Raw genomic sequence first — 12,641 nt, forward strand, 5'->3', positions numbered from 1 at the left:
GCTATATATACAAAAATCATATGTTGTTTTATATGTTTTCTATCCTCTGAATCCAGTTCAAGTTTCCTTTTTGGAAATTTTGTATCTTGCATAATGGGATATATTGTGTTTAATACATATCCATTTCCTGTGAAAATGATATGTATTTTAAAAACAAACAATACATGCAACAAGCGGAAATTTATATGCCGTCCGTCAAAGTCCAAAACTGACCAGAAAGGTACCTAGCACAAGACCCTGTGTTCTATGAGGTAAAATTACTGTTGTCAAAGGAGTCTGGTGGCTTTGAAAAGGGAAATGTAACAGCTTGAGTACTTGAGACTAGATAATGTTAAGTTTTAATGACTGATTTACATGAACATCCTGGTGGAATGATATTCACATTTGGATGATATAGCAACTTTTGAATATCTCTACTGATTACAGGTGAAATCACATGATCATACGAAAAATTAAAACTTGTGTTAGATTAAATCCCATCATAAGAGACTATCAGGTCTCTTTGGAAAGGTCAAAAGGTCAGAAGAAGATAATAACTCTGATTCTTGAAGTTCTTATCTCTAAAGTGACTTTTAACAAAGTGGATTTTCTATAATCTCCAATCTGTCAGCATCGTCCTCCTTGTCTCATTTGTTATCTTCGTCTCCATCTCTGCCTCTCCCCTCGAGTCTTGTTTTCCACTTTATGCCTGCCTCAGTCACTTATTGTAACACACACACACACACGGGTGCACACATGCACTCACACAAACACACATACAGTAATATGCTCACAGTTGACACCATCCGAATAATTGCATCCTCTCTCATTGGGTGAGCATCATTTAGAGGCCGATGAAGGAGGATAAAGTATTGATGTGTGAGTGATGGAGTGTGTGAACCTCACAGATAAACACACTCACATACACATGCATGCACACACATGCACACACACACCTGCGTTGTGGGTCCTGGTTGCGCCGATGCCGTGATCGTGCTTGAGGCGACCTTCTACTGCCATTATCATGAGTCACGTCTCCACTATCAATATACGTATGAGCTGTGTTTTTATCAACACCCACAATATTTGCACATAACATCACATGCTATCATTGACAGCATTTAGTAATTTTACAACTATCATTATTGTAATATGACATGCGTTTGTTACCATTATTGCTGTGCATCTCTCCCTCTCTCTCTCTTTCCTTTTTGTCATTATTGTAATTCAACTGTTATTTACGACACCTATTGCACGTCTGTCCGTCCTGGAAGAGGGATCCCTTGTCATCCTCTGCCGCTCTTCCTGACGTTTCATCCATTTTTTTCCCCCCGTTTCAGGGAGTTTTTCCTTAGGCGATATGAGGGTCTGAGGGCAGAGGGATGTCGTATGCTGTAAAGCCCTCTGAGGCAAACTGTGTTTTGTGGTAATGATAATGAATAAATAAAATTGACTTGACTTGAAACACGCACACACTTTACCGCTCTTAAATTTCTCTTCTCCCTTTTCTGTCTTTGTTTTACTAAACCATCCTCAAGTTCAATATCTCATTCTTTAAGCCTCCATCCTACCCATGCAAACACAAACGTATGCGTACACACACACGCACGCACACACACACACACACACACACACACACACACACACACACACACACACACACACACACACACACACATTCCGCATTCGATTTGTCTTTCTCCTCACAGTGAGGAAGGATAACAGTTATCAGAGAGAATGGCTCAGTAGGACAAACAATCAGTGCAAGGGTCAGCTCCATCTGAACTCACACAGAATAAACATGATGGAAACAGCTCTGGTTGAAGATCTGCAGCGGTCCTCTGTTCTCGGGGGAATATCCGACGGTTGAGTCGGGCCACTGGTTTTTCCCCAAGGACATCTGTTGTCTCTGCTGCAGAAGACAGAAAACATCAAGCAAACAGGAAATAAAACTGAGAGGGAAGACAGATGTTGAGACTATGCAATGACAGTAGTATGCTAAAAAAAACGTACGTAACATTTGGCACAAGGTACAGAAGGATCAACTTCAGTGATTCCCAACATTTTTGACTTTTACCTTGTTGTGACAGTTCATCTCTAAATAAAAAAACAACATATTTTTCCTCTCCCCTGTGAGCACTTTCATGTAGGAACTATTTTCTTTCCACCAAACTACACCCAAAAACTGTATCACCACACAGAAGGAAACTTGCATCTAAAATGTAACATTAAATGGCTCAGTGGCGTTAGCAGTATCAAACTATTAATCAGAATAGATACCTGATGCAAGCTTCTTTCTGCACCGTGACTGGGTCATAATACCTGGTAAGAGACATTGCTGTTGACTTTTTCAAATGTATTTATGTTTTGGCGCTTTGAGCACCACAGGCCGAGTGTAATCTAGTTCCATTATATTGGAAGGAAGGCAGACAGGTTTAATGGCTGATATCTCCAGCACTCAGCAACTCATGCCAAAAACAATCTAGACTGATAAATAGCATTACAGGTGAGAAGAAAAATATGTATTTTTGATTTTTGGGAGAACTGTCACTGTAAAATAAAAGCATCACCAGCATGCATTAATTTCAGAGTGATGTTTTCTTCTCAGATTATTTTAAGAAAAGCCTAAAGGGGTTAAAACTTTTTTTTTAATATCAATGATTATGGAAAAGTCTACAAAAGGACATGTTTTGTGAAGCTTAATATCAAATTAATCATTTTATGACCCCACTACATTTAATGTGTGCCCCCTTTGGGAGATCCTGACCTCCAGTTTGGAAATACTTCCACTGTGCTAATGAGATGAGTCCCTTTGCATTACCTTTGAAAGATCTGTAACACGTTAACCTTCTGTGCTGTACATTTGTGAAACCTTGTTGAATGTTTAAATGTGAATTCTACCCAAGTTATGATGTAGATTAAATCTGTGCTGTTATACACCATACAGAGAACAGATTACACCAAAACAGCTGGTGAGATGAAATACATTGAAAAAAATATTGTAGCGGGATTAAAGTGTATTCATAATTTTGTAATAATAAAGCCAGATAACAAATTAAAGTAAAACCCAACCAAGCGTCTCAGTGAGGTGCTCCAGAGCAACAATGCTAATTGCTTAATTGTATCATGCAGGACAGCTGTGTAGCACCTGTTATGTTTATAAACTCATTTATTCAGGTTTTTTCTTTTTATTTGTCATTTTTTCTGTACGTATCAGTGACCTTTCAAGGGCCCATGTTAAGATTCCCTTGACCATTCACAACATATATCATGGAACAGAACTGCATCTCCACATGTTGACTATGTAATTACTGGCGGTCAGGCGACACATAGCTCACAGACTTGGGGAGTGACAGCCAACAATTTGGTTGGCCCATTGGTTCATTTTTTTTTAAAACTATTTTAACATGATTCTAGCTGGCTGACATACACAGGCGGAGAGATGGAACACGGGGAGAATATGAAGAAGCGTACATGATGGCAAACAAATATCACACATTGATGCATTTTAGAGCTACATTACGTCCACAGCTACAGAAATAAATGTGCAGTTAAGTTACATAATGTGGAAAGTTATCCATGTAAGTGGATTACATTAATTTTGAAGCTTAGAGTTTCAGCTGTCTCCATCTTGGTTTTTTGGAGTTATATTTCAATTTGTAATTATATCTGGACATGAGGGTGGAGCTATGGAGGAGCGAGTGGTTGATCTGACTCAATCACTCTAACAACACCTCGCAAACAGCAGACTGCCTTTAAAGAGGCGTTACCTGTGAATTCTAAAAACAAATTCAGTCCTGTACAGTTGTCCTGAATATTAAATTAGCTATAGAGACCAAAGCCAGATTTTTTTGTATGCTTTAAAGATTGGCACTTTAACATGTCAGTCTATGGGGATTTCCTCTGTTTAGGAGTCAGCCTGGCCATTCAATGAACTGCAGTTTTTGGCACTTCTGCATTGGCTTAATTTTCAGCCTCAGAGGTTACAGTTTGGCAATTCTATGACTTTTCTAGGATTTCCATGAGCCCCTGGTATTATTGTGTTTTTACGAACTAGTTTTCATTCAAATCTTGATGATTTTCCAGCTGACACCTGGCTCACATCATCAGTTTTCTCACATTAATTAAATGTGTTTAAAATAACCATCCCGGCAAGTTAATGCTCCTGAAATCAACATTACACAGTATTGCAGTAGGGTGACACTACGGTGTTATTTCACAAGCTTAAAGCTTGAGCTCATTAGAGAACCAAAACTTTTCTGAAAGTACCTTTACATTTTTTTTGGATAAGGATCATTTGAGTTTTTCAGATTTGATTATTTTTATTTAGAGGAGCTAAAATTAGAGTCTGGAGTTGCCATTCTCACGTCATTTGGTATTTTCCAAATCAACTAGACGACAGCAGATTAGCCACGGATTCACGCGCTTCTACATTTTCTCTACTGTTAACTAATGTCCACGAATCTGTGCCGCGCCTGTCGACTTAAAGCCCGTCACAGTGACAGAAGGAAGAGGTGGAGGAGATGGCGTTGATCATCAAAGCACTGTACAAATCCTGTCTGCTGCAGGCTGAGAGAGGGAGCGGAGATTCCCCAAGAAAGAACCTCACAGCTGGGATGATACAGTCGGTAATTTGCTTTCACCTTTGAAAGAAAACGAAGAATAACACACAGACATAGACAGACACACACATGCACATACACACAAGCGGCAGCTCGAGCATAATTCGCCCCTCAGAAGGATTTCATGTTTCTATGGAGAAGAATGTCTATTTTTAGGAGCGATATAAATAGATCTTTCTGTAGCTCCGAAGCTTGCATTCATGAATGTGCAGCAGCCTTTACTGTATATTATTTCCGTATCTCCGGGAGTCTCTGTGGACTTGTTTCTCAAAACCAAAAACCAAAAGGCTCATCTGCTGTCCTCCCGAGAGTGTGAATGACAGCCTGAAACATGTGGACAATGGGCAGTAATTTGTCTCAGTGACATTAGTGCTGAGGTATATGGTCTCAGAGCGCACTGACACTCACAGAGTGGAAAAGGAAAATTGCTTGAGTGTAATTGGTAATTGGCTGTTACATTCATCAATACACTTTCTACAGCTCTCCTCGGACCAATAAAAGCATCAAAAGCTTCAAGATAACAACACAGGTGTACAGAGAGGAACACTATCATGGAGCAGGATAACATCCTCTCCTGAGGACGAGACAAACCACAATTAAACTGCTGTTGAACACATCAGACAGTTTGTTATTGTGATGTTTTAATTTAAGGTAGCAAACAGGAAGTGTTTAACAAAGACAATGGCTTTGGGAAGTGGACACAAAGGAGCAAAGGGACACTGGCGAGTTATTGTGGAGGCGGGGATGGGGGTGAAACAGGGAGCAACTTTGTAGCCGTGGAAACAGTTGCTAAGTAGCAAACCAAGGCATCCCTGGACAGAGAGGGACAAAGATGTGATTGTGATGAGAGGCAAAGTGCAGGAAAAGAGGAGGAAATATCAATTTTAAAAAAGGAAAGATGTTCAGAGTTTGCTTGTTAAGAATATAACAAGGTGAATGAGTGAAAGGCAGTTAGTTGTTTTTTTGTCACTAAATCTGACAATTCACAATTTAATACAATTACATTACAATAAAATTTGATAAGTTAATCGCATGCTAATTTTTCTGGACGCCAGTGCCATCTTTTGAGGATTGTGCCTGTTATGGTAGTCAAGCAACGGTATTTGAACAAACTAGTTGTGATAAACAACATAAGCCCCTCTCCCACTTGACAAAAAACCCACAAACATTAACTTCTGTCTTTTATATTTCATGGGAAATGTTACTATCAGCATTCATTCCCATAACAAGTGACTATACAGTAGTGATGGGTATTTATCAGCTGAAGCTTCAATTGACTCTGCAGCAGTACGTCCATTTGCAGTAATGGGTATGTGTGTGTGTGTGTGTGTGTGTGTGTGTGTGTGTGTGTGTGTGTGTGTGTGTAGGGGGGGGGGCGATACAATGATGGGCCACCACAAATTACTACCCATGTCTGTCTGAGCAGTGCTCAAATACCTTAAAAAATCTGAGTTTCAGAGACAAACTGAATAAGTAAGAGATATAAAAAAGTCAGAACTACCAAAATATTTTCACTGGCCTCCATGCTACTTTCTACTTTTAACAAAATGAAACGAAACAAAACAAAACAACAGAGGCCTACGCATTTGCTGCAGAGCTGTGTATACAGCATCTGACAATCGGACTGAGTGCATACGCTTTGGTAACAGAGTTAACACAGCATGTACCTTTCAAGATGGCACCCCTGTCCCACATGATGTGATGTACCTTCACATTCTCTGTAGCCTTCAGCATCACTGTCCAGTGAAAACCATGAATCTCCAACATAGCTGGAACTAATCATAATTTCCACTACCCATTATCGTACAGTTTAATATCTCAGTTAATTGATAAGCCCAAAAGTGTCTTTAAGTCCCAGGACACAAAGTGCTTGTATTGTCCAATCAGCAGCACCAAACATAAAAATATTTTTTTTGCTATTTAATAACACAAAAAGCAGCAAATACTCACAAATAAGAAATCTGGATTTGGGAATTACTTCGATGATTAATCGATAATCAAAATTGCTTGAACATTAACTTGGAAATTATTAATTTCAGCATGATTCTGTATTTTTGACCTTAGGTTAAAGTGTAACTTTATGGATTGGGGAAAGTTTCAAACTTCTTTTGCAAAGTAAACCATTTAAAAACCCTCATTATCCCTTGATTATCCCTTGATTATCCCTTGATTAACCCTTGATTAACCCTTGATTAACCCTTGATTATCTTGAAAATACAGTTTCACAAAGCTACAAAAGAACTGTTTTCCTTAACTCATTGAAGGTTTTGATGATAGTTTCCTTGACAACATTACAATAATCATGTGCAATGCATTACAACATCTGTCCAAATGTTAGTTTTAAAAATATAAATAACATATATTTAAAGGTATGTATTATGCAGGATTGTCATTTGTAAACATCCTCGCTAACAAAAGTCCTTGCTAACCTCTGTGTGAGTCTGTACATGTTTTTTGTAATGGACATCCTGCATGGTATATTTTTAAGCATGAAACATTATGGATTTTTTTCACTAAAGCAGTCCAAAATAAGTTGCAGCTTGTCTTTATGTTTTGATTTGGATTACCGCTCGCCAAATAAAGTATAACTTTTAATTGTCACTGAGAACATATCAAGATTGTCTCCCATAGTGATTATACGTCCCACCTGTAACATTTGTCTCAGGTGTGACTCCCAAGCTACAGCACGCTCCACCATCTCGCCACTTCCTTTCCTCCCCATCCGCATCGCCTCGTCCGTCTCCCTCGCTGCTGTGAAATCTGACTGACAGAAAACAGGGACAAAGAGGACATCCCATTAATATGCTAATCCATGCGGGGATGACTTCAACACGTCGAGCATAGTCAGAAATACATGTGTGTCAACTAGTGAGGCACGCTGTGTGAAATCAAAGCTCAGGCGAGAAGCAGGAGGGTGACATGAATGTACTGTGGTTGGGTGCATAAAACGTGTTGTGTTTGTGGAGAGGGAATCCCCGCATCCTCACGCCACAAGAAACACAACATGGCTCCTTAAAAATGGTTGCAATGGAGCAAATGAAATATGTAACAGAGTGGTTTTAGATCACGCAGCACGTGTGTGACTAGTATGTCCTTGCCATGTGAGGACTTGTTCGCTATGCGCTGGCATCAATAATCCATGAAACTTGCTCTTGTGGAGAGACAGCAGAGCACTGAGGGCTTATGTAAGAGAGTGTCAGGTCTGAGAGTTGGGTTGGGATCCTCCAGGACCTCACTGACTGACAAGCAGGGAAAAGCCACTTGAACGTGCACAAAAATATGTTGACAGTGGAGAAACAAGGAGACATCCGTTCTGCAGCATCTCCATGTATTTTTAGTGAGAATCTACGGTATGCTTTGACATCTTACACCCACGTGTGGTTTGTTTTGTTGCTGATAAGGCTGGCGGCGGTTTTTGAAATGGGTTTGAAAGATGTTACAAGGCGTCTCTCGCTGACCCGAGGGATGAGCGAGTACAACCTGCTCTCTCCTCTGTCTCAGTAAATGTACCACGCTCAGTACACTCCCACTGCCTCGCAGAGAAAGACAGCCAGCGAGAGTGTTTCATCCCGTTCCCCTTATCTCCCTGGCCAAAATCCCCTGCCTCCAGAAAGCAATTTAAAGGCCAGACAGAGACAGAGGAGAGAGAGTGACAGGAATGCACCCTCATGATAACGCTGTAGAGATCAGGTACACGTGAATACAACAGGCTACATCCAAGCAAAGTGTAAGCACATGGAAACCACACTAAAACCTGAAGGAGTGACATATGAGTAATTGCTTGCATTTTATTTTGGGCCTATCATGCTGAACATTCATATTTATGAAAGGAAGTCTGAAACACTGAAGAAAGCTTGGTAAATCTGTTATTTTCAGGAGCTCACAAAAACACAAGATAATGTAGATTATGTGAATGTCTGATGAAACAGATTTCAAGTAACTTGTAGAGGGATTGGCATTGTTTTGTGACCTTGAAAGGACTTTTTAAAATGTTTTACTTTGAACTGGTTGAAATCATCGACCAACGCAAAGATCAAGTTTAAAAGATCCCAGCACCAAAGGATCAGAGGGGTCCTAAACTGGAGTAAAGGTCCATTCCCATCAGGTGTTTGTTCATGTTACCCCCAGGCGGTCAAAGTACTGAACAGAAGCCCTTACTGACTCCATGCTGTGGATTATTTATGTTTTATAATATGTTTCTATTGTTTTTATTATAAGCTGCTATTGTTTTAATTATATGCTGCTATTGTTTTTTTTATTTTAACTAAATGCTGCTGTTTTAATTCTCAGGTTAAGTAGTTTTATTTTTATTTATTGTACTATTTATAGGTTTTGAGCTTTGAGAGAGAGCCAGGGCATAATGCATTTCACTGCACTGAATGTATACTGTAAAAGATCAAAAAAACTTGAACTTGATTTTATTGGACCTATGCTTACCCTTTGTCATAAAAACCTCATAGATAGAATCAACAATAGTTCGTGGTCTCACCATTTTCCTAAACTGCACTCACTATAATACTTTGATATGACAAAATGCTGAAAATGAACTATCATTATCTGCAGCTAAAATCTTTCCTTCACAATCTTGTAAGAAATTTAAAGGGTTAGTTTTAACTTTTTACATCTGTTCGGCGCATTTTGTTATGAAATTTGTGACTTTCCCCTTTGACATGTTTTGGTACCAGTGATTTAGCATTTCAGGATTCTATTATTTATCTAATTTTGATTTAAAATCTCTGTAATTTCTGATAAATGTTACCAGTTGGCATTCAAAACATGTTTTTTACTGTCATGGGTCATGTTGGAAAGGTTAAATTTGAAATGCAAGAGGTTAAAGTTTACTAGTTATCCCATTTAAAATGTAATAAGTGATGTAACTATTTTAATTACTTCATAAAAGTGATACAACTCATTACATTTCATATTTTATTGTTTCATAAGATGACATAGCTGCACAGAAAAAAAGATGCAAACCAACATAATGAATGTTAAATTCTACATATAAACTTTTCACTGAAAATGATATATTTGGATATAAACCCTTTGTTATTGACAAAATCTCGATTGGTAACCATATTAATTACATACCACTTCAGACCGCCCTGCTGTGCACTACACAAATAAATGTGTTTGTTTATGCAATACCTGTTAGATAATAAAATCTACAGACAGTTTATCGTATTTGCTTAATTATCACTGCTGAAGACTGGATGATAATGATCAGATTATGGATTAGACATTTATTTTACATAAACTTTGGTAAACTAATAAAACATTTGACACAAACACAAAATGTACAATATAAATTAGTATTATAGAAAAGTTATGCGCTTAAATGATGTATGTCGCTCTGACATAAAGATTTATTTCCTGACTGGCCTGATTTTGTCTCAATCTGCTCTAACCATTAAATATAACTCATAATTACAGCTCCGACATTATTTGTCATAATGAAGTCTGAAATTGTAGCCAATTCAGAAGCGGAAACCCCAATCAGGCTGAACCCTCGTTGCTCTTTTCCAGGAAGTAATTAATCTTAACCTGGATGGCAGTGGCTAATTAAATATTGAGGCAGCTTAAATGGCTGCGCTGTCGCTTAGCTTTATCGGTCACTTCCTAAAATGACAGCCCCATCTCTTTTCTCTGCTCTGCATCTGAAGGCACACACTGCTCCTCTTATCTGGAATACAGGCTCTAATCAGAAATCCACGGCTGCGGTACATTGTGTTTGAGAAAATAAGATATGAGTACAAGTTATCAAGGACATTTCAATACAAAGTGGAAAGTGCTGGTGATATCTGGTGTGGATTTAGACATCTCCAAATGTATTAGGAATTATAAACTACATTTATCAAATGTATCTGGCATAAATAAATCCACAAAAATAAAATCCTCTTTTCCTGCTGAATGGGTGCAAGCTCATCAGAGTCCAGCCCCTTTCAGCAGATGAATTCTGATATTTCAGAGGAGTGCAGGATTACAATGGCAGGCAATCTACTGTGAGGTTATAATCTGCTCCGTCCATGCTCTGCTGCCTCTACCTCAGGCTGCTTTTACAGCCAAGACCGTTAAAATCAGATTTTACAGTGACGGCAAGGAAATGCCTCTTTAGGGACTGTTCATTAATTATGTGAGGTGATGGGATGGTGTAAAACGGGAGGCACTTTAAATATTTTTTTTAGCACTGGTGACGGGGTTATGTTTTTTTAATTTGGCTTTTGGGAGGGACGTTGAACTTTAAACTTTTATTCTGTTGTTATTGTAAACACCCTCAGGTTTGAAAGGCATTCATCGACAACAAAAACAAAAAGAAGCCCAAATTACATCATTTATCATTGTAAAAACAAAAATTAGAATTGGATATTTAAATTTCCGAATCCAGTGTAAGCCTAAAATAGTGATATTTTATCAAAATCCTTTTTTTCTGTCCCATTTAAACTGTCACCAAAAAGAAAATTTGTACTAACAAGACCCACGTAAAATACTGTGCTCCTGTATGCATGATAAAGGCTTTTTTTTTCAACTTCAGCTGTACTAAGTTGCTGATATTCGTGTCGCTGCTGCTACTGTTGTTTATGTTTCATTTATTTGGGAAAACAGGCATTATGTACATTTGTTTCTTTGTGTGGCTGTCATGCACCCATGTTCTGCTGAATGCATACACAGCTCGTGGGATGATGCAGTTTGTAAGGAGGATTTTTCATTTGTCTTAAGAAATTAGCTGTTTTGCTGATAACTCCCTCCATGCTGTTTGCTTATTGCACTGGCTCCATATACATTTTATGTGAATTTACAAAAATATAGTTATGTATGGTAAAGGAAGGGTCATGCATTTCTCTCCAGTCACTTGGGTAGGCTCAAGGAAAAATATCTGCAGCTCTGGGGAGTGTCAACATATTGTTTTAAACATAAGTCACACCCCAGCAACCCCCTTTCTCTGCTAAAGAACAGATCCTTATAGGAGTACATGAGAGGGATAGTAGACATGCTGACAAATAAGTTAGCAAATTGGCTTGATTTAAAAAAAAAAACATGGGCAGAAGGCAATGAGCAACTTCACAAGAAATTACCCAAAAATTAGCAAGAAATTACCAAAAAGTTACAAATACCTAAATACCAAATACCTGAAAATAAGCACACAAACAACAAAGGAATGTTCAAGAAAAAATAACAATAAATCACATTTAAAAAAGGGCTACAATAAAATAATAAATATAAATAAATAATAATATATATTCTACTGTTACCTAATTTTAAATATATGATTATGGTGAATAAAATATAGTCCTACTTATTTGACAATGTTCTAATGATTTTCTCACTCTGTTTATTTAAAAATAATTTTCAGGTCATTTTCTTGTCACCTTTTACTTTTTTGGGGCAATTTGCGGGACATTTCATGCCAAGTTGTCAATTTCTGTTTTTTCACGTTTACGAAAGAAAGTAAACACGATTTGCTCAAATGTTTGAGACGTTTAAATGCAGGTTAAACGCGTCTGAGTGAAGCGAATAAAAACTCATCTTGATTCCGGGTTTAAAGGGTTAAAAGTGTGTTAAGAGTTTAGCATTTTGTGAAATACACTCAATAGCTTTCTTGCCGGAGTTAAGTTAACTACCGAGCTAGCTAGCTATCTGAGGCATGAAGATTAGTAACTTACCGGTCATGTTTGTATGCTAGTAGCCGGTTAGCGTAGCCGAGCACAGGGACAGAAAGCAGCTTCACGGGCCTGCCTCCGTCCACAGGTAACCAAATCCACCTCCCAACACGTCTAACCTTCACTAATTGCCACATACATTTTGTTTAATTACACACCGAAGAGTAAAATAGTCAAATTTTGCAGCTGGCCGGTAACGTCAGTAGCACAACGTCTGTACTGTTCACGGGTTTCCTAGCAACTGGCCCCGACCTGAACTCCCTGTTAAAACTTTGAATTGTTTGTACTCCACGATTTTAACAGGGTAAACAAACGACAAACAGTCCAATTAATGAGTGAGGTTTAGTTTGCTGGTAGGTTAGATGTGTGTTTTCCACATTCGGTA

At 38.3% G+C, this 12,641-nt stretch overlaps 1 protein-coding gene across 1 annotated transcript in view; it reads right to left on the reverse strand.

The window, feature by feature from the left end:
• The window catches only part of kcnip3b (Kv channel interacting protein 3b, calsenilin), a 68,508-nt gene extending 55,867 nt beyond the window's left edge, over positions 1 to 12,641 (reverse strand). The window contains exons 1-3 of the mRNA XM_088076575.1: positions 12,260 to 12,641; positions 7,249 to 7,365; positions 1,770 to 1,891 (exon numbers count right to left, since the gene is read on the reverse strand). The gene's annotated coding sequence lies outside the window, so the exon portion shown is untranslated. The remainder of the gene's footprint in view (positions 1 to 1,769; positions 1,892 to 7,248; positions 7,366 to 12,259) is intronic.

Source organism: Plectropomus leopardus, chromosome 4, assembly GCF_026936395.1.
Source record: "Plectropomus leopardus strain MGB_pleo_1.0 chromosome 4, ASM2693639v1, whole genome shotgun sequence".
In the NCBI taxonomy this organism is placed as follows: Eukaryota; Metazoa; Chordata; class Actinopteri; order Perciformes; family Serranidae; genus Plectropomus; species Plectropomus leopardus.